The sequence below is a fragment of the Coregonus lavaretus genome (assembly GCF_964263955.1).
Source record: "Coregonus lavaretus genome assembly, chromosome: 19".
NCBI lineage: Eukaryota > Metazoa > Chordata > Actinopteri > Salmoniformes > Salmonidae > Coregonus > Coregonus lavaretus.
This window is the reverse complement of record NC_140006.1, coordinates 31,840,360-31,859,219: the sequence shown is the minus strand read 5'-3', so window position 1 is coordinate 31,859,219 and position 18,860 is coordinate 31,840,360. Positions and strand designations below refer to the sequence as shown.

Below are 18,860 nucleotides of genomic sequence, written 5' to 3'. Positions count from 1 at the left end.
GAAAAGCATAACAGTCATCAGAGCTTAAATAGATATCCTTCAGTCTTCTTTTCCTCAACGAATCACAAATACACACTTACATATGAACACTCCCAACCTCTCTCTCTCTCAATAAAATTGTTTCTTAGGCACACACACACGCTTTCTATTTCTCGCTCTCTTTTTCTCTCTCTCTCTCTCTCACACACACACACATACCCTCCTCCTACCTCCCTGCTCTGTAACAACTCGGGCCACCATGTTGATTGTTAGGAGCTCCAGAGGTCAAATGCTCTGAGCTGGGCCTTAACGAGCTCAGTCTGAATCCTCTGGACCTCTACACATACACACACACAGACACGAGCGCACACATAATTGCACACAGACACACACACTCTTGCACATGCATGCACGCACCACACACACACCTACACACATGCGCATGCATGCACTCACACACACACACACAATACATCTCCTGGTCAGAGTCCCGGTGGGACTGAGGAGAAAGCCAGGAGAGCAGGGTGGGCCTTGTCTCGCTCTCCCGTCTCTCCTTTCAAGCCGGCTATCTACACATGCACAGGTTGAACTAATTGGCATTATTAAGCTGGTCTAGACGGATACAATGGAAGCCGCCAAGGGGCCCACAAACAGGTGTGTGTTGTGTAGAGAAATCTTAAACAAGCCACCCGTCAATTTCAATCAGTGCCATGCATGGCTCGCTGCAGGTCCAGGTAGGCCAATTACAAACAGACACGCTCGACAGGCGCCTCAAACCCCAACCAAACCCCCCTTATTCGAACTCATGGGTACAGGGAGAGACGTGCTGTGGGTCGATGTGTTAAGAGGAACAGAGGTACAATTCCCTGCTTCTGGATCGATAGGGGATGGAGGAAAGGAGGAGTGGAGGGATAGAGGAAGGAGGAGTGGAGGGAAAGAGAGGTTGTAGTTAACTTTTGGTTCAAAGGGTTTGGAATGAAGGTAGTATTTTATTAATTGGACTAATCATGTTGCTCTCTCTCTCTCTCTCTCTCTCTCTCTCTCTCTCTCTCTCTCTCTCTCTCTCTCTCTTCTCTCTCTCTCTCTCTCTCTCTCTCTCTCCTCTCTCTCTCTCTCTCTCTCTCTCTCTCTCTCTCTCTCTCTCTCTCTCCTCTCTCTCTCTCTCTCTCTCTCTCTCTCTCTCTCTCCTCTCTCTCTCTCTCTCCCTCCATCTCTTTGTCTCTCTCTCTCCCCTCTCTTTCTTTCTTTCTCTCTCTTCAGGGGGGTAAGATCCCAGTGAGGTGGACGGCTCCAGAAGCCATCGCCTACAGGAAGTTCACCTCAGCCAGTGACGTGTGGAGCTACGGCATCGTCATGTGGAGGTGATGTCATTTGGAGAGAGACCCTACTGGGACATGTCTAATCAGGATGTGAGTATTATTGTCATGTTGAACTTTTAAACGTTGTTCTAAGCGTATAGAAATAGTCATATAATTCAAATTCAAATCAATCAAATTAATTTATGAAGCCCTCTATAAATTCACAAAAGTGATTTTACAGTAACCCGGCTAAGACCCCAAAGCAGAGGCAATGAATGAGCATTCAGATGAAATGTGACCCTTCAATTTGTTTTATATTGTGTCATAAAATGGAACCCTCTCAGACATAACAACTCAGCTAGACAAGAGGATTCCCACTGGAAATGTCCTTGACAATGAGAAGATTCTCACAAAGGCAGAATTTCACACAAGCACGTTACCTCCTCTCAGTCCTTCTTTTTGCTACGTCCCACGAATCTCACACAATGGGATCTATCACCATGTGCACACACACACACACACACACACAAACACCCCGCACCCCTGACACACACACACCAATGAGCTCCATATCCCCAGCCGGCCAACGGGTCTCTCTGGAGCCTGGTCCACCAGGCCTGGCCAAGCCAGCAGATGTTTCCTCTCTGGGCCAGCATGCCGGCAGCAACTGATGGGACACACACACAGGGAGGAGGCCTGGCACTGCTCACAGCATAGCCTGCTGTTCTCTTCAGGGAGAACACACACACACATCCATGTACACTAATAACACACATGCCAACTCGCACACACAAAACACACACAGACACACAGGCTCACACACACATGATCCCTGACACACACACAAATACACAAGTCTGTGTGCACATACAGTACACATGCCCACTTACACACCTATGATAAATGCACACACACACACACATGCTCACCTGCACATGCATGTAAATGCACTCACATGCACACACACACTTCCCCATATGCACCATTTGTCAAGATTCTGCTGAATTGCACTGCTCTCAGTGGTAGCATGGGCACCTATAGAGCATCGTCCCATTTCTGATGATAATTCATTTTTACACCCTAGAATCTCTATCCCATGTCGGCTTTTCCTGACTTTTCCCTGATTCAACCTTTTCATTTGAAAGATTGCATCTACATACAAGGGGTAACAATCCATCATACGGTATACCATATGAACATGCTATGATTTAGAGAGGGAGCGAACATTTGTCTTTCTATCGAAAACCCTTTCTTGTCTTTGTATAAGGCCATGTGCAGCATAGCTATGGTACAGTACTACTTAGCTACCATCAGGCCTTCGTAGCCTTTGCAGTTTCTACGGGACAAGTGTCAAGTACCTGCATTTCACCACATTCATTATATGCACTCAGTCCATTCCCAAGACACTTTCCCACAGTGTCAGAGTATAGGTCCTCTCCATCCTTTTATACAGACGTGTGATTCGGTAGTGTCAACTAGGAAGTGCACCTCAGCCTGAGTGCTGTCTGTAGATTAATCGGTGAGAGAGAGGGGGAGAGAGAGAGAGAGAGAGAGAGAGAAGCAGAAAGATAAAGAGAGAGATTGACGCTAAGTGAATTGCTCACTAAACACTTGATAGCACAAAATGAAACGGAGAAATGAGGGCCTGGTGGTACAGTGATTTAGCAAAGGGGTCTAGAGGAAGAGGGAAAGTGAAAGGGAAGCAGAAAGGTTTCTATAAATCTTGGCTTTTCCTACAATTCTCTGATTTACTGCACATTATTGATCTCCTGTGATCATGAACTGGAGTCTAGTGACTAGTCTCGGATGTCTTCTTAATTGGCCTTCTCTATGGTACTGTCAGGCAATGGTCCACCTACCTTGTCACTCTGAGCAGCCCTATTTAGAACCCTGTCTAGCATGAACCTCTGGGTTCAAATATGTTTTATTACATATAAAATCAATGGGTATCAATGTGTACAAATGTAATTTAGTTTTTTCAAAAACGACAACAGGAATATACCAAAAATTATAAAAGGAGTATTGCATCAGGATATCATTGCATGAGTTAACATACAGTGCATTCGGAAAGTATTCATTTACATTTTAGTCATTTAGCAGACGCTCTTATCCAGAGCGACTTACAGGAGCAATTAGGGTTAAGTGCCTTGCTCAAGGGCACATCGACAGATTTTTCACCTAGTAGGCTCGGGGATTAGAACCAACGACCTTTCGGTTACTGGCACAGCGCTCTTAACCACTAAGCTACCTGCCGCCCCATGTACAAGTAACACTGCAAGGACACAGGTTTTAAGAAGACAATTTGGCAGCAAAATAAATAGAGAACAACAATTCTAAAATGACTTAACCTGCACTGTATGAGTATAATAACTTGGATAAAAATTAAATCATTCTGTCAACATTTAGGACAAAAGGACGTGAAATCTGAAAAGACTGTGAGTATTGATTACAGTAGTTTCCCTGAGTTAGATAACGGTTAACAGTGGTTAAAAATCAAGAAGCACATACATCGGACAAAGAGTTCTGGAGAACTGACTTCCTCATAGTGCAGAGAATTACAGGGAGAGGGGGATGAGGGACTGGACTGTGGGCGCTACAACTCCTCCATTCACACAGTAAAACACAGATGGGTACACTTGACTTGATCAATGGACAGGCAGAGACAAACCACTGGAGAGAGAAGGTTATTGGTGGAGGATCTGCTGCAGCACCTCCAGCAAGTGTTTCAGGCCGTAGATGTAGCCTTGGTCCTGGCTCTCGCTGGGGAAGACATGGGCAAAGTCAATCATCCTCACCTCCACTTCGCTGGCCCTCTACTCTGGATGTGGCTCCCCACGGCCTCCCTCCCCCACCCCAAACTCTTCTTCCAGTTTGGCTTTGATACCGTTGCCATTGGGTTGCTCTGCTGGCACCAGACCTGGGCACTTCCACGTGCTGTTGTCCTCCTGGGGGTTTGGGCCTGTCGTGGTGATGCCGGTCGCGGTGACTTTGCCATGGTGACCCCGGGTGCAGCCCTTCTTGTACATGGTGTACATGGTGGACAGGCTGTAGTCGAGCGGCACGGCAACCCGGATGTTGTTGTTGTATTCCAGTACTTCTTCATTGGGCTCGCAGCAGGCGTCAGCGGTAGACGTAGTCTTCTCTGGGGGGCCCCTGAAGACATGGCCCTCAGGGCTGGGAGGGGGCAGGCCCTCATATACAAACAACAGAGAGCTAGCGTAGAAGGTTAACTGACTCTGGACCTCGAACCATCGCAGGATGTTCTGGACCTTCAGGATACTGGCAACGACGGCATCTTTTCTCAGACTCCTCCCATTAGAGGATTAGATCCTTGACTTCGGCGATGTCATTTACAAAATAGCCTCCAACACTCTACTTAGCAAATTGGATGTAGTCTATCACAGTGCCATCCGTTTTGTCTCCAAAGCCCCATACACTACCCACCACTGTGACCTGTACGCTCTTGTTGGCTGGTCCTCACTACATGTTCGTCGTCAAACCCACTGGCTCCAGGCCATCTATAAATCACTGCTAGGCAAATCCCCGCCTTATCTTAGCTCATTGGTCACCATAGCAGCACCCACCCGTAGTCTGCGCTCCAGCAGGTATATCTCACTGGTCATTCCCAAAGCCAACACCTCCTTTGGCCGCCATTCTTTCCAGTTCTCTGCTGCCAATGACTGGAACGAATTGCAAAAATCTCTGAAGCTGGAGACTCTTATCTCCCTCAATAACTTTAAACATCAGTTGTCAGAGCACCTTACCGATCACTGCACCTGTACACAGCCCATCTGAAATTAGCCCACCCAACTACCTCATCCCTATATTGTTATTTATTTTGCTCTTTTGCACCCCAGTATCTCTATTTGCACATAATCTCTTGCACATCTAGCATTCCAGTGTTAATACTATTGTAACTATTTTGCACTATAGCCTATTTATTGCCTTACCTCCATAACTTGCTACATTTGCACACACTGTATATATATTTTCTGTTGTATTTTTGACTTTATGTTTTTTACCCCATATGTAACTCTGTGTTGTTTTTATTGCACTGCTTTGCTTTATCTTGGCCAGGTCGCAGTTGTAAATGAGAACCTGTTCTCAACTGGCTTACCTGGTTAAATAAAGGTGAAAAAAAAAAAAAAAGAGAAGAATTTGGATAAACCATCTTTGATGGTGTGCTTGAGAAGGCCTCGCCCATAATATTGATCATACGAGTGATATTCGTCAGAGTTGACACCCTCATTCTGAGAAGCAGGAAGCCAACTTCCTCCATGAGAGGGTACTTCTTGATCTGCTGGTCCCGCTTCTCGTGGGAGGCATAGGGGTCATAGCTCTTCTGGCCGATCTTCACATCCATAATACAAGGCTTCTGGAACCGCCGATTCACGTCCTCCAGTTTCAGGTACAGCTCGTTAGGATATTCAGGCGAGGACCAGGTGCCAAAGTATTTAGGGAGGTGATGCTGGAGGTCCAACAGACACGGGTCGCCGCAGTCCTCAGCGTAGACTTTGCTGTAGAACTGCATCTCTCAGGGACCTCGGGGAGGGGGCTGGAGCAGTTTGAGTACTGTGCCATCAGGATGTTGCAATATGCCTACTTTATCAACGCCATACTTATGACCGGCCACCTGCGATCCTCCCTGGGCATTATTTTCCTTTACCAAGCCGGAGAGACAAGTCCCCAGGTTCACCATGGGTCTATTGATTTCCAGTCTTCCCAAAGATGACACGTCCCACAATGCTAAAAGACAGGCTGCTAACCGTGACATCACATCTGACGTACAGGCTCCTTGACGCAAAATTGTTTATCAATAAAAAATAAGCACGGGAAACAATATAATGTCGGACACGCTATCGATGTCTTTTGAAGAATTGCAAAGATCTTCACATTCAAACATTATCCAATGTGTGTGGCTGGGCGGCTATCCCATCTCATCTTGCTAGCTAACGTTACCTACCTACACTTCACTGACATATTCAGACCCCTAGACTTTTTCCACATTTTGTTACGTTACAGCCTTATTCTAAAATCGATTAAATCGATTTTTTCTCATCAATCTACACACAATACCCCATAATGACAAAGCAAAAACAGGTTTTTAGAATTTTTTGCAAATGTATTAAAAATACAAAACTGAAATATCACACTTACATAAGTATTCAGACCCTTTACTAAGTACTTTGTTGAAGCACCTTTGTCAGTGATTACAGCCTTGAGTCTTCTTGGGTATGACACTACAAACTTGGCACACCTGTATTTGGGGAGTTTCTCCCATTCTTCTCTACAGATCCTCTCAATTTCTGTCAGGTTGGATGGGGAGCGTTGTTGCACAGCGATTTTCAGGTCTCTCCAGAGATGTTAGATCGGGTTCAAGTTCGGGCTTTGGCTGAGCCACTCAAGGACATTCAGAGACTTGTCCCGAAGCCACTCCTGCGTTGTCTTGGCTGTGTGGGTCATTGTCCTGTTGGAAGGTGAACCTTCGCCCCAGTCTGGGGTCATGAACGCTCTGGAGCAGGTTTTCATCAAGGATCTCTCTGTACTTTGCTCCGTTCATCTTTGCCTCGATCCTGACTAGTCTCCCAGTCCCTGCCACTGAAAAACATCCCCACAGCATCATGCTGCCACCACCAAGCTTCACTGTAGGGATGGTGCCAGGTTTCCTCCAGATGTGACGCTTGGCATTCAGGCCAAAGAGTTCAATCTTGGTTTCATCAGACCAGAGAATCTTGTTTCTCATGGTCTGAGAGTCCTTTAGGTACCTTTTGGCAAACTCCAAGCAGGCTGTCATGTGCCTTTTACTGAGGAGTGGCTTCCGTCTGGCCACTCTACCATAAAGGCCTGATTGGTGGAGTGCTGCAGAGATGGTTGTCCTTCTGGAAGGTTCTCCCATCTCCACAGAGGAACTCTAGAGATCTGTCAGAGTGACCATTGGGTTCTTGTTCACCTCCCTGACCAAGGCCCTTCTCCCTCGATTGCTCAGTTTGGCCGGGCGGCCAGCTCTAGGAAGAGTCTTGGTGGTCCCTCGACACAATCCTGTCTCAGAGCTCTACAGACAGTTCCTTCGACCTCATGGCTTTTACTCGACATTCACTGTCAACTGTGGGACCTTATATAGACAGGTGTGTGCCTTTCCAAATCATGTCCAATCAATAGAATTTACAACAGGTGGACTCCAATCAAGCTGTAGAAACATCTCAAGGATGATCAATGGAAACAGGATGCACCTGAGCTCAATTTCGAGTCTCATAGCAAAGGGTCTGAATACTTATGCAAATAAGGTATTTCTGTTTTTTGTTTTTAATACATTTGCAAAAATTTCTAAAAACCTGTGTTCGCTTTGTTATTATGGGGTATTGTGTGTAGATTGATGAGGAAAATGTTTTAATTAATCCATTTTACAATAAGGCTGTAACGTAACAAAATGTGGAAAAAATCAAGGGGTCTGAATACTTTCCGAATGTACTGTATTTAAACATAGCATGAACCTCTAATGACTGCCTTCCACTTCCACCTTCTGCCTTCTCCACAATAGTCCTGTCTAACATGACCCTCACTGACTACCTTCTGCCTTCTTCACAATACCCTCTGCCCCCCTCTCTGTCCCCAGGTGATCAATGCCATAGAGCAGGACTACCGGCTGCCCCCTCCCATGGACTGCCCCTCGGCCCTGCACCAACTCATGCTGGACTGCTGGCAGAAGGACCGCAACGCCCGGCCACGCTTCACTGACATCGTCAACACCCTGGACAAGATGATCCGCAACCCAGCCAGTCTCAAACAAGTGGCCAGCATCCCTGCAGTGTGAGTACACACATAGCAAAATATATGTAGGGTACCCCCCCCCCAAACACACACAGACACACACCTATGCATTCTCACTTTTTCACCCCAACGACTTCAAAGCAGTGGCTAGTACACATACACACCTCAACCCAGGCACACGCAGACTTCCTTAAACTGAAATAAACATTAATTTATTGGTATATATTACATCAAAGCCTATACCTCCACTCTGCACAATCAAAACATCTCTCTCCTCTCTTTCTTTCTCTCTCTTTATCTCTCCCCCTCTCTCTCCCTTACTTACCTTACTTACTCCTCCTCCCCTCTCTCCTCCTCTCACTCTCCTCTCCTCCCCCTCTTTCCTCCTCTCCCTCTCTCCTCCTCTCACTCTCTCCTACACTCCCTTTCTCCTCCTCTCACTCTCTCCTCCACTCCCTCTCTCCTCCTCTCACTCTCTCCTCCACTCCCTCTCTCCTCCTCTTCCTCTCTCCTCCTCTCCCTCTCTCCTCTTCTCCTCCGTCAGGCCTTCCCAGCCCCTGTTGGACCGTTCTATCCCAGACTTCAACACCTTCAGTTCAGTGGGGGAGTGGCTGGGAGCCATCAAGATGACCCAGTACAGAGACAACTTCCTCAACTCTGGCTTCACCTCCCTGCAACTGGTGGCACAGATGACCTCTGAGTGAGTCACACACACACACACACACATGCAAAGATAGGCATTATTTCTGTTACCTGTATTTGAAATGTGTATTTAAATTACTTCTGAGTATTTTGTAATTGGTATTACACTGGGCTGAACTACACTCCAATGTATTTTGTAACAAAATACTTTTGAGAGCTGTAATTTGTATTTTCAAAATACAAAATCATTTTCTACACCATTTTTTATAGAGTTCACATTTTGTGGCCCCCTTTCACTGTGCATTGGTATCAGAAGTCTGATGGCGCTATGGTGTGATAAGAGCGTCTGCTAAATGAACTAAATATGAATGGATATGTAAAAATTAATAATTGCAAAGCATGCTGAGTATTATTTGAATGAGCCCCGACCCGAAACAAGGCCAATAATAATACTCAGTGTGCTTTGCAGTTCATTTTTGTATGTTCATTTTCACATATACATTTTGGTCATTTAGCAGACACTCCAGTGTGACTTGCTCAATTAAGGTAGATGAACAACAACATATCACAGTTTTAGCAAGTAAAACGTTTCTGTAACCGTTACTGAGAATGTTGTTGCTGTTCGGGCCAGCTACTTGCAAATGTATTTTTGTATTTTAAGATACAAGATACACGTATTTTAATTAAATACATTATAAAATACAAGTATTTTGTTGTTTATTTTGTTATTTATTTTGAAACATTGATCTTTATTGTATTTTGTAATTGTATTTTGTAATTGTAATCTCTGCACACATGCACGGAAGTACACACACGTGCACACACAAACACTTGCACACACACATACACACACACAGAAACACAGACACACACATGAACACTCGTGAGAAAGCATTCATGTATACACGCACATCTCATCTAAAATCGATGATAATCCTGTCCAAATATTGGCCCTAAGAAACACCGCTTTCTGTGCATTTGATGTTTTATAGCATCTTTCTGGCTTCATAATGTTTTTTCTAAAATATAGCAACATGATGTTAACGATCAAAGAGAGGCAGACACATTGGTTTTGTTGTTTTCTTCTTTAGAGCCAGTGGCTGACAGTCCTGACATTACTCTGGGCTTTGGTTATCTGTGTAAATGTATTAGACACCAAATGAATGTTTGTTTATCTACTTGCTTCTTCAGTACACACAGTTGAGGCATTGCAGATGCAATACTGACATATGTCCTGTCTTGCTCTCACTTCCTCTCTATCTCTCTCCCTCTCTCTTTCTCTCTATCTCTCTCCCTCTCCCTTCCCCTCTATCTCTCTCCCTCTCTCTTCCTATCTATCGCTCTCCCTCTCTCTTTCTCTCTCTCTCTCCTTCTCTCTCTCTCCCTCTCCCCACCCCCTTCCCCTCTCCCCCTCTCCCTCTTTCCAGAGACCTCCTCAGGATAGGTGTGACCCTGGCGGGCCACCAAAAGAAGATCCTGAGTAACGTTGCCTCCATGCGGGTCCAGATGAGCCAGTGCCAGTCGCCCACCACCATGGCATGACTGGAGGGGGCGGCGTGCCATGGGTCGGGCAGCATTCGGGCAGGCAGGGACTACAGCAGGAAGGACTACACCCCTCACCGAATTACCCCCAACCCGTCGGGACGCGCCAGGGTCGAGACTATCATCCTCATCTAATGGAACATCATTATAACAGTAGACCAGGGTCCAGACCAATACCAACTAACTATCACCTTCCACTAATCTGAGTTATATTGAGTTATGATCCAGAGTTCAGTGGGTTCAGAGAATGTTTTGTCTAATCTTAATCTGTGAGTTCTGCAGTATACTCCTGGAATCCAGATTGGGAAAATTATCATCCTAGTCTGAGCTATCCATTGTCTGGAGTTCCATGGGTTCAGACACTTTTGTCACATCTTAATCTGTGGCCATGGACTATACTATCATCTGTGTAATCTCACATCTGGAGCCCATGGTATATAGAATATGATCGTATTGTACTGTAATCTAACCCCACAACAACCACAGGCTGAGTCTGGGAATATCAGATGTATATCTTTACTGGATGATGTTAGACTGGAGAGGAGGACTAAGTGGAAGCCATTTTGAAGAGGAAGTTCATGTCATCAGAAGGTCTCTGATTTGTCATTTTACCAAGGCCTTCTTCAAAGACTAATGAGGATGCTTGGCCTGGCTAGGAGCAGCGGTATGAAATGCGCGTAGAAAGAAAGCAATTAAAATTCACTATACATGATCAATATAGACACAGGAAATGATACAGAGGCATACAGGGGTGTATGGTTGATTTGGTTTGACCATTTCTCACCTTATATTTTTTTCATTCGAAACGTTTGACATCTTGGAGATCTCCTCAAGGTCGACAGTTGAACTGGTGGGAAAGGAGAGCTTTTGAGACATTTGTTGATATCTTATTGAGTATTTTCACCATGAAAGCAGGGAACTCAGACCTCTCTTCCATTTTTTCACCTTAACACTACCTGTCAATGTCTGGGCAGATGGCCTTGCCAAAGGACTAGTGAAACGGCCTCGCCCAGATTCTGAGAATATATAAAAATATGTATATCTCTAACTAAATATGAATATATCTTCAGAATAAATCTTCATATTGAAGGTGATGTGGATGAATATGTATGTACAAAACTCTCTCTGCTTGCATTTTGTGATGGAGATGGACACATATAATGCTGAGGGGTCACAATCCTGAATGAACTTTGATCTGGAAATAAATGTACAAAGGACCATGTACAAATTACTGTTTCTGTAGATGTGTATAAAACAACTGTAGGGATAAAAAAAAGTGACCAAAACGTCCATTCTCTGGAGAGCCCATGTTAAATGTGAGTGTATCCATGCCGTATTTTGCTGATGAGCACTTACTTGTACAGATTCTGTTGTTTCTTCTTTATTTCCTTGTGTGTTGTTTGTGTTGGAGGGATTGGAACCGTCCAGAATGGGAAGGAGAGTGGAGAGTGTCTTGTCTCGTCTGGCCAAATGTCTATGGTATGTATCTCCTATTGATCCTGATAGTAACTGTATTGGCAATGAATATCATACGTCCTCACAAATGTGGTTTATTGGGAAACAGTAACTGTAATGAAAGAAATCATCTGAAAGATGATCATGGAGTTGCTGGGGTCAAGTTCAGGATTTCATTATAACTACATGTCAGTTGTTTGCCATTTAAAACATTGCCTTCATTTTCCTTGACATTTTCTAGGCATTCCGGCTGAAGAATGGCATCATTTACTTCATATTCGGCCATTTTATGAATTGCTGATAAGCTAATCAAGACATCTCAGATTGGAGAGTTTTCCTTGTGTGTGTGTGTGTGTGTGTGACTGCGTGTGTGTGTGTGTGTGTGTGTGTGTGTGTGTGTGTGTGTGCGTGTGTGTGTGTGTGTGTGAACGAACATCTGGGCCTGGCTTTGCCAACAGATGCCTGATGCCATCCTGATGAACACACAGACTTAAACAGCTTACAGAGGCACTCCGCGCACACACACACACACACTACAGTCAGTCCCCCATGGCCAGCTAGAGCTGAGCCACTGACTATTCTTTCTAGACCACTACAGTGTCGCCATATGGATAGCCTCTGTGTTAGGAGGAAGGGATGTAGCGCCTCGATGGAGTTCTGCTCCTACTTTAATCCACCACACACCTGTTACCTAAAGTGGCTAGCTTTATAGCTATTAATATAGTACATTAAAATCAATGTTAATTGTAAGTATAGGTAAATTACGTGCCACATACTTTGGCCACTATAGATTTTTATGTCCATAATGGGGTGAATCCGAACTTCCACTTAAGTCAAATTTTCACTTAGTCTCCCATTGGCATCACTGTATGACTAAGTAAAGATTTGACTTAAATGGTTGTTAGGATTTGCTCCAATGTCTATACGTGGAACACACTCTATTGCAATTGGTGGGAGAGGTTTTTTCTTAAGATGGGGGCTACTGATGACATGGATGCTATTTGATGGCGTTTGAGAGAGAGTATTCTTTTGAAGTACACTACCAGTCAAAAGTTTGGACACACCTACTCATTCAAGGGTTTTTCTTCATTTTTTATATTTCTTACATTGTAGAATAATAGTGAAGACATCAAAACTATGAAATAACACATATGGAATCATGTAGTAACCGAAAAAGTCTTAAACAAATAGCCACCCTTTGCCTTGATGACAGCTTTGCACACTCTTGGCATTCTCTCAACCAGATTCATGAGGTAGTCACCTGGAATGCATTTCAATTAACAGGTGTGCCTTCTTAAAAGTTAATTTGTGGAATTTCTTTCCTTCTTAATGTGTTTGAGCCAATCAGTTGTGTTGTGACAAGGTAGGGAGGGGTATACAGAAGATAGCCCTATTTGGTAAAAGACCAAGTCCATATTATGGCAAGAACAGCTAAAATAAGCAAAGAGAAACAACAGTCCATTTGACATGTACTTTAAGACATGAAGGTCAGTCAATACGGAACATTTCAAGAACTTTCAAGTGCAGTCGCAAAAACCATCAAGCGCTATGATGAAACTGGCTCTCATGAGGACCGCCACAGGAATGGAAGACCCAGAGTTACCTCTGCTGCAGAGGATAAGTTCATTAGAGTTACCAGCCTCACATATTGCAGCCCAAATAAATGCTTCACAGAGTTCAAGTCACAGACACATCTCAACATCAATTGTTCAGAGGGGACTGTGTCAATCAGGCCTTCATGGTCGAAATTCTGCAAAGAAACCACTACTACATGACACTAATAATAATAAGAGACCAGCTTGGGCTAATAAACACAAGCAATGGAAATTAGACCGGTGTAAATTTGTCCTTTGGTATGGAGACCAAATTGGAGAATTTTGGTTCCAACCGCCGTGTCTTTGTGAGAAGCGGTGTGGGTGAACGGATGATCTCTGCATGTGTAGTTCCCACCGTAAAGCATGGAGGATGAGGTGTTATGTTGTGGAGGTGCTTTGCTGGTGACACTGTCTGTGATTTATTTAGAATTCAAGGCAAACTTAACCAGCATGGCTACCACAGCATTCTGCAGCGATACGCCATCCCAATCTGGTTTGGGCTTAGTGGGACTATCATTTGTTTTTCAACACGACAATGACCCAACACACCTCCAGGCTGTGTAAGGGCTGTTTGACCAAGAAGGAGAGTGCTGGAGTGCTGCATCAGATGACCTGGCCTCCACAATCCCCGACCTCAACCCAATTGAGATGGTTTGGGATGAGTCGGACGGCAGAGTGAAGGAAAAGCAGCCAACAAGTGCTTAGCATATGTGGGAACTCCTTCAAGACTGTTGGAAAAACATTCCAGGTGAAGCTGGATGAGAGAATGCCAAGAATGTGCAAAGCTGGCATCAAGGCAAAGGGTGGCTATTTGAAGAATCTCAAATATAAATATATTTTCATTTGTTTAACACTTTGTTGGTTACTACATGATTCCATATGTGTTATTTCCTAGTTTTGATGTCTTCACTATTATTCTACAATGCAGAAAATATTAAAAATACAGAAAAACACTTGAATGAGTAGGTGTGTTCAAACTTTTGACTGGTACTGAATGTATAAGATGGAGGTAAATGGTGGTCTATAGGAGGAGAAACTGACATGATGATTCTGAGGGGTACACAGGGTTGATTGTACTACTAGCCCAGCTCTTGTCTATGCTAGCAGGCTGTGATTGCAATGTGATTGGTGTAGCGTAGTCTCAAAGATGGTCTTACACCAATCATACTGAATCTCAACTATGTCTGACAGCAAGGTGTTGGAACCTGCTTGTTCATGATAGGTTGAACTGGTCTGATGAATGTGACTCGGCCAGAGTGAATACTTGTTTTATTACCAATCTGATAAAGGAGACATATGAAGATGCTTAGTCACTGACCCACAGGAATATCCACTTCATTAAAGCAGGAATTCAATGTAAAAGTAACTACGCACTGCTGTTAAAGATATAGCTATAATCAGTAGCAGTGAATTATGATTTATGAATCACATATAGCCACAATAATTACAGTGCATTTGTCTGAGAACCCTGTTGATTTCAGTGACAGCAGTGGGAAAATCCTGTTGATTATCTACAGATTAGGCCCATGTATAAAGTTATAACACAAAACACCTTAACATCGTTGTTGCATCGATTCATTGTAACAGCATCCTCAGGTGTCGTGTCATGACAAACTACTGCTTCCCCAAACACAGATATCCTAGAATGCTGTTACCACTAACCAGCCTTGGCCAGCCCTCTGTGCTCCTGTGCCAAGCGTTGGGTGTTTATTTTAGGAGGAGTGTGGATCCATGACTAAGATTGAGGTACCCACCGTGTCATCTGAAATTAGAAATCGATGGCAGCCCATTAGCAGATTATTATTAAGTATCCTCAACCCCCTTACACCTTCCTTCTCCCATCTGTCTCACCTCTCCACCCCTCACTTGCTCCTCCTCGTGTCCAGGCTCCAGCTCATTTATCCTGGGTGTAACGAACCTGTCTCGGGCCCAGGTCTAGGTGTGGGTGTGGGTCTGGGCATCGCCGTACCTGGTTGGCTTGAGCTAGGGCTGAGAAATTACCTCTATCTGGCTCGCTGCTCCAGTGCACAAGGCAGGCAGGGGACCAGGCCACCTGCTGGGGCCTCAAAGTCTGGCAGGGGTCTGATCAGTTGCAGGGAGAGAGATGGATGGAGCTGGGACCAGCATACACACACACATACACACACAGGCATACACGTGCACACATGCACACAAACTGATACAGGCATACATGCACACATGCAGGCACACACACACAACACACTATTGGCTCCCTCACAGCTTCTCCACCACAGCTCTTGATGAAGAGAGAGTGGGTCAGGACCTGACAGTGTGTGTCTATGGGGGAAAATGAGAGGGAATGAGAGAAGAGAGGAAGTTAAGAGAGGTTGGCAGACTATAACAGTAGCACTATTCATAAAAGCAAGGTATATTGGATATATAATATACAGTGTATATATATTGGATATTTAATATACAGTGTATATATATATATATATTTGATAAATAATTGTTGTAGTGCAGCTACGGCCTATATTATATAGACCTAAGACCACCTGAGTTGTTTCAATAAACTCTGTATGACAACCTATATGTTAATCTCGTTAGGTTGACACCTAACAATTCAAATTCCTTTCAACATCATTCACACAAGCCCGGAGTACCCTACACGTAACCATTAATTATTCTGATTAATGATGTCTATTTATTCAATGCAAGGATCTCATTTCAATCAATTAGCAATGCTTCCATTCAAACACATCTCAAGTATTTGCCATTCAACATGTCTGTGTGAATGAGATGACAGTGCAGTCTATAATTCCAATGTTTCTAATTTTTCCATTTGCTAATGTTTGTCTTAGGAAAATAATGACACTAATAGCATTCCACTTCAATATGGTGACATGAAAAACCTATCGGCGCTCTCTCTATAAAAGCCATTTCAGTATTTGCTCTCATTGTCCCATCCACTCCTCTTACAACAAAGTTGCCTGATTTACTTTATATATATTCATAAATGTAAAAGGACTGTTGTGTGGATTACTTTGGTATAAGTGTTTAGAATGCCAGCTGTTTTGATTTGTCTCGACTCTGTCTGAAAAGTGGGCCTGAGTGTGTCCATTCCTTCTGATGATTGCTGTTGCAGACGTGTCGAGGCAAATCCATGTTTTAGAAAGTGTTTATTTGTTTCATTTAAAGATGAACAGAACTAGCTAATTCCTCTATCTCTCTGTGTTCTTGCATTTCAGATTATGGACACACACACACACACACACACACACACACACACACACACACACACAGACACAGCAGGCCCAGCATTGCTCAGGACAGGAAGACAGCACGACAGGGAAGATGACCTCACTTTACGGTACACACAGGATGAAGGAACCAAATTTGTTTGTGTGTGTGTTTGATTTCCTTTGTTTCTCTCTCTGTATAGCTACCACTTGTATATTGTGACGAGTATGTGTCCGAGTTTGTAAACCGTAACTTTCTGAGAACTATTGTACTAAAACTGCATTCAATAAACGCCTTGGAAAACAAGTCAATCACCGGCAGTCCCAGACTCTGTGAACAATGATGATTATTCCTGTTTTTTCCACTTCTATTGTGAGAACAGAGCAAAATAGTTCAAAGTTATTATTCAATAACGCAACAGAGCCATGTTGTCACTGAAATGCATGAGGCTGAGAAGCTGAAGGATAATGCTTTTGTGAATAATGCTTTTCAATTATATTGGGGGGAAATAGGCAGCTCTTGTCAATCCTGTCACTCGCACACATACACACACACACACACACACACACACACACCTGTCACCATGGCACCACTGTAAAAAGCCATCAAGTCGCTAATAAACGAGTCGTCACTCCAAATTCACAGAAACTTCCTAAGAAATCAACACTGAGCGTTGCCAAGAAAAAGTACAATATTTAGACAAACTAGCTGAAGTGAGCCTCTCCCGCTCTCCCTACTCATGCTCACACTGTAGTGTGTGTTGGCAGACTGGAGCCTGTAGGGCTCCTACACAGGAGAATGTGTTGTACTACAGTAATGATATGGTTAATGAAGTGACTCATAAGGCATGGGGACAACACTGCACTGCTCCTTCATATTGGTTGGTAATTGATTGATAACATCCTGTGCGTTATTAGTAGAGACAGAAGTGTGATGATTTTGCCAGGAAAGGGAAAAAAATTAGAAAGTGGGTTTAAAAGCGACCTGTTACATGACGAGGCATTGAAGCAATAATTTTATTACAAAGTGTATGGCTTTTGTCCTATACAACTTGAAGTTAACACAATATATAAGCCACTTGCTACTTTGGTTCTAAACTTTCACAACAGTGAACCTGAAGACCTTAAGGCAGGGATTCAATCCGATCACGCTTTGTCCGCAATGCACGTTTTAAAGGCAATGTTCCCACTTTCACGGAGACCACATTCACAAGAAACGCTGCATATGTGACCCACCACCTGGATTCAGTCCTATGTAGAACAATTTTAAATTGTGTTTTTTACATTGGATAAAAGTAGAGACTCAGAGCAAGAAAATAGTCTATCATACACTGCAGTTGAGGAACAATGGGAAATTAATTATGCTTTGAAAGTTGATAAACTTGAAACCAACATTTGAGCAAATGGCCCTTAAATGTTTTGGTACACCTACTGGAGAGCTCTTCTTTGTCTACACCTATTCAGCATAATTTACACCCTGTTAGCCATTGGTTAGCCCCACCCATCTGTTTAAGGATTCACATGTGAGGCCATGTGCTAAACAGAGTGAGTAGTGTACTAAACAACCAAAAATGTCAAGACTAAAAGTGGTAAAAGTAGTAGCCTACAATAAGGAAACACTCCAGGTAAAAATACACTTTATCTAGTCCTTGGCCTATATCCTAATCTGACTTTGGTGCAGGTCATGTTGTTCTTCACATTACCGTCTCTGGTAAACACACTTTATCAAATAAAATGCTTATTTGTCACATGCACAGGATACAGAAGGTGTAAACGGTGAAAATGGTTACTAGCATATTTGCATAGTAGCAATATCAAAACAGAAAGTGTTCAGAACAGTGTGATGTCACCTCAGAGAGTCATCCAAAGTATCCTCCCACTCCTCTCCCAAGGCTGTGATTGGGTAAGAATCTGAAGAGGTTAGAATTGCTTCACTTCATCATAGGGCAGGATATAACCCATCCTCTAACATACTGTAACACCCTCCATCTCTCACAGGAAATACTTTAATGGCCAGGACCCATTACAAGGTCGCATGGGCCACTTTATTGCACTTGTAGAGCTCAACTAAGTAAATTAAAGAAGTATAACGGCTATTTCTATGGGTCATGCTCTGTGAGGAATGGCGTTTCCAATGCCTTTGTTTTAATTGATACTGTTTGTTACTTTAATTGTAGTGATTCAACTGAGAGCGACGTAGAGACATAAGCACCCGACACAAGGAGGAATACATTACATTAGACATGCATCGATAGAGTGTGTGTGTGTGTGTGTATGCTTGTGTGTGTGTTTTGTCTTTGAGAAATGTATTTGATCTGTGCCAGGGAGTTTATCTACAAGTGAAGAAGAAAGTGCTACTCAATTCGGTATTAAAGTCACTG

At 43.6% G+C, this 18,860-nt stretch overlaps 2 pseudogenes across 2 annotated transcripts in view; one reads left to right on the top strand and one right to left on the bottom strand.

The window, feature by feature from the left end:
* LOC311147255 (ephrin type-B receptor 1-like) overlaps positions 1-16,796 on the top strand; it is a 308,651-nt pseudogene extending 291,855 nt beyond the window's left edge. Inside the window, exons 13-17 of the transcript in view lie at positions 1,240-1,388; positions 7,891-8,084; positions 8,590-8,745; positions 10,115-11,708; positions 16,489-16,796. The product of the transcript in view is annotated as an ephrin type-B receptor 1-like (transcript). The remainder of the gene's footprint in view (positions 1-1,239; positions 1,389-7,890; positions 8,085-8,589; positions 8,746-10,114; positions 11,709-16,488) is intronic.
* LOC311146907 (inositol polyphosphate multikinase-like) lies at positions 3,945-6,051 on the bottom strand (annotated as a pseudogene). The gene is made up of 2 exons: positions 5,429-6,051; positions 3,945-4,597 (listed from the first exon to the last, which is right to left on the bottom strand). The product of its transcript is annotated as an inositol polyphosphate multikinase-like (transcript).
* Positions 16,797-18,860: the final 2,064 nt, after the last annotated feature.